General features: G+C 40.2%; 1 pseudogene; it reads right to left on the bottom strand.

Moving 5' to 3' along the window:
• Positions 1 to 1,094: 1,094 nt before the first annotated feature.
• LOC146556294 (olfactory receptor 11A1-like) lies at positions 1,095 to 4,219 on the bottom strand (annotated as a pseudogene).
• Between the last annotated feature and the right edge of the window lie 250 nt (positions 4,220 to 4,469).

Raw genomic sequence — 4,469 nt, 5'->3', positions numbered from 1 at the left:
TCTCTAAGGGAGAGGCCAGCCACCCTTCGGAGGAAGTTCGTTTCTGCCGCTTGTATCCGCGATCTCGTTCTTTCGGTCACTACCCACAGCTCGTGGCCATAGGTGAGGGTAGGGATTTTGCGCATTTTGTCTAACAGTGTATTCTTGTATTGTTACCATTTTGTGATACTCCCTTTTCAGAACAAAGGGGAGTTTTCTTTTTCTCCACCTTTAGACTTTCTCACAGTTCAGACCATATTGCTTCATAAAACAGTAATTCCAATGTAATCTCTCTAGTTTGTAAGATATTCAGATAACAATTCATACAATAAGGTCTGATCTAACAGACCTCAAGAACAGTTACATATTCATCGATTTAGTCTTCATCACCTCTCGTACACATATTTGAGAAAAAAAGGAATATTTTTATGAAATGCAATCAGGTCGCCCTCTTCTTTTACACTCCCCTGCATTACTAGTGTACTACTGGTGTAATGTTATCACTGTCACAGCATCAAGGTTCTAGTTTCAAACAGGCCTCAGGCAGGCTTGTTTGATTTGTTTGATTTCTTCACAAAGCTATGTATGTTTAACAATAAAACGGTTTATTTTGTTATTTGCAAATTGTGTCATAGACCACACAACATTTGTCCCTACTCAGTATACAATTTCTAAAAATAAAAGCTCAGAGAGGAAAGATTTAATTTTGTTTTCACAGAAGTACAGCTGTAAATGTTATACATTTTGCAAATTTATTTAAAGAAAAGTAAAAATTAACACTGTATAAAATTAACGGATGAAGAAAACTCTCTGAACATAGTATATGTCAGCATTAGTTTAATTCATTTTGCTGGAATTTGTAAATGTTTTACTCTTGAGTTCTTGTGCTGTGCAGCAGTCTAAAAACCAGTATTTTAACTGTAACTATAACATTTAAACTATAACATTTATGTTACAATAGACATGCACCCTGAGCAATCATAAACAGTAAAAACATTTTAAATTCACTGATTAATTTATTCAAAAAAAGGTGTAAAATATGTGGACCAAATCAATTTCATGAGTTTATAATATTTAATAAGTACATTTTCTGAAATGAGGAATTTATTGACGCATCAAATAATTTTTGTTGGACAAAACAACCTTTTTAGATGTTTAGAAATTTCCTTCATTTTAAGCCCGTATATTAATGGATTAAATAAAGGTTGATACAAAGCTAGCTGTAATGACACTATAAAGCGTGCAGTTTTAGGGAAATCTGATTCCACTCGAGATATGGTTACATCATAGACACCTAAACAGGAAAAGCTCACTAAAACCAGTATGTGGGGTAAACAGGTCTCTGCAGCTTTTTTCTTGATTACTTTACGACTGTTTTAAGAGACCATAAAGATTTTTGTGTATGTGAAAACTATAAAAAGAAGAGGAAGTATCACAAAATCAAAATAACAAATTATACCAAATACAGTAACTAACCTTGATCTTACACACTGAAGAGTGTAAATTGCATTGTTACAAAATATTGATTTTAAATGAAAGGAACACAGTTTACTTTTAGCCATTCCTATTGCTTGGACTGCAATACTGTCAGGGTCCTGGGTCTGAGCGACCCAGGATCCCTGAGCAGTTATGTATTATATTATTATTATTATTGTATGTATATTTGGTGTTGCTGTCTTTCTCCCTGTTTGCGTGTGTGTATATGTGTTTCGGCGGGCGCCTTCAGGCCTGGTGGGTGTGGCCCTGCTGACGGTCTGGCCACACCTGAAGCCACACACCTGCTGCTGATCAGGCCTCATTGGGGGAGCTACTTAGGAGAGTCTTGGAGCTCCCACCGACGCGGGATCATTCCGTGAGACTTCATGTTAGTCATCCTGTTGAGCTAGGTTAGTGTGTGTATGCCCGCGGTTATACAGTGGGGCAAAAAAGTATTTAGTCAGCCACCGATTGTGCAAGTTCCCCCATTTAAAATGATGACAGAGGTCAGTAATTTGCACCAGAGGTACACTTCAACTGTGAGAGACAGAATGTGAAAAAAAAATCCATGAATTCACATGGTAGGATTTGTAAAGAATTTATTCGTAAATCAGGGTGGAAAATAAGTATTTGGTCACCTCAAACATGGAAAATCTCTGGCCCTCACAGACCTGTAACGTCTTCTGTAAGAAGCTTTTCTGTCCCCCACTCGTTACCTGTATGAATGGCACCTGTTTGAACTCATCATCTGTATAAAAGACACCTGTCCACAGCCTCAAACAGTCAGACTCCAAACTCCGCCATGGCCAAGACCAAAGAGCTTTCGAAGGACACCAGGAAAAGTATTGTAGACCTGCACCAGACTGGGAAGAGTGAATCTACAATAGGCAAGCAGCTTGGTGTGAAAAAATCAACTGTGGGAGCAATCATCAGAAAATGGAAGACATACAAGACCACTGATAATCTCCCTCGATCTGGGGCTCCACGCAAGATCTCATCCCGTGGGGTCAAAATGATCATGAGAACGGTGAGCAAAGATCCCAGAACCACACGGGGGGACCTGGTGAATGACCTGCAGAGAGCTGGGACCAAAGTAACAAAGGTCACCATCAGTAACACACTACAACGGCAGGGAATCAAATCCCGCAGTGCCAGACGTGTTCCGCTGCTGAAGCCAGTGCATGTCCAGGCCCGTCTGAAGTTTGCCAGAGAGCACATGGATGATACAGCAGAGGATTGGGAGAATGTCATGTGGTCAGATGAAACCAAAGTAGAACTTTTTGGTATAAACTCAACTCGTCGTGTTTGGAGGAAGAAGAATACTGAGTTGCATCCCAAGAACACCATACCTACTGTGAAGCATGGGGGTGGAAACATCATGTTATGGGGCTGTTTTTCTGCCAAGGGGACAGGACGACTGATCCTTGCTAAGGACAGAATGAATGGGGCCATGTATCGTGAGATTTTGAGCCAAAACCTCCTTCCATCAGTGAGAACTTTGAAGATGAAACGAGGCTGGGTCTTCCAACATGACAATGATCCAAAACACACCGCCCGGGCAACAAAGGAGTGGCTCCGTAAGAAGCATTTGAAGGTCCTGGAGTGGCCTAGCCAGTCTCCAGACCTCAACCCCATAGAAAATCTGTGGCGGGAGTTGAAAGTCCGTGTTGCTCGGCGACAGCCCCATAACATCACTGCTCTCGAGAAGATCTGCATGGAGGAATGGGCCAAAATACCAGCTACTGTGTGTGCAAACCTGGTAAAGACCTATAGTAAACGTTTGACCTCTGTTATTGCCAACAAAGGTTATGTTACAAAGTATTGAGTTGTATTTTTGTTATTGACCAAATACTTATTTTCCACCCTGATTTACGAATAAATTCTTTACAAATCCTACCATGTGGATTCATGGATTTTTTTTTCACATTCTGTCTCTCACAGTTGAAGTGTACCTCTGGTGCAAATTACTGACCTCTGTCATCATTTTAAGTGGGGGAACTTGCACAATCGGTGGCTGACTAAATACTTTTTTGCCCCACTGTATGTGTCCTGACAGCTGCGTCTATTGTGTCCCCAGGAGAAGTGTGGAGCGCCAGACGGCAGCCAGCACGAGGAGTGCTGAGACACGGGAGCGGAGAGCACTGAGGCACGAACTATTCACGGAGAGACACGACACTGGAGTCAGGGAAAGCACGGGGATTTATTGTTGTTTTGTTCCACCACTGTAAATAAACGCACTGCTTGTACATAGAGCACCGCGCCTGGGTCCTCCTTCCCCACACCCCCCACGGTTTGCCATGCCGAACCGTGACAAATACAGGTACAAGCCAAGCTATGACCAGGAAAATACTCACAGTGCTTTTTCTCATGATGGTTGGATATTGTAGAGGTTTGCATATAGCCATATATCTGTCATAGGCAATGGCTGCCAAGAGAACAAACTCTGAAGAACCCAGAGAATAAATTATGGAAAACTGAAAGAGACATGCTGAATATGATATGATTTGTTTTTTAGATAAAAAGTCAATCAGGAGTTTTGGGTAAATAGTTGTGGCGTAAATAACAACGTTCAGTAGCAATGCTGCAATAAAAGTGTACATAGGTTTGTGGAGATTTTTGTGGATCAAAATGAGGTATATAATAATAGAGTTACTGCAAGTTATTAGAATATATAATGTGAACATAATAAAAAAATAAAAATATCTGTATTAATTTCCACATGTCTATCAAAACTTATATAGGTAACATTTAATTCTTCATCCATTAATGTTTTAAAAAAACTACAAAATGTTTCATTAAACAAATTGCGCAAGGTGAATAAATGGAAAATATTGAAAAATGCACCATCATGCAAACAGTGAGCAGTTACAGTCTGTGGAAGGTTTTTATCAGACAAATTAAGCCTCAAGGAGCTGAACACTGGAGGTTCATCTCACCCTTTTCATTCTCTTTTGCTTAGCACTGCACAACTTCAACACAAATTTTTTTTAGCTGAGATATGAAATCTTACACAA

Source organism: Mchenga conophoros, linkage group LG16 (genome assembly GCF_057382185.1).
Source record: "Mchenga conophoros isolate Kocher_MC1m ecotype Shallow Benthic linkage group LG16, M_conophoros_male_GT1.1, whole genome shotgun sequence".
Lineage (NCBI taxonomy): Eukaryota > Metazoa > Chordata > Actinopteri > Cichliformes > Cichlidae > Mchenga > Mchenga conophoros.
The sequence above is the reverse complement of the archived record's forward strand: the minus strand, read 5'-3'. Positions and strand labels throughout refer to the sequence as shown.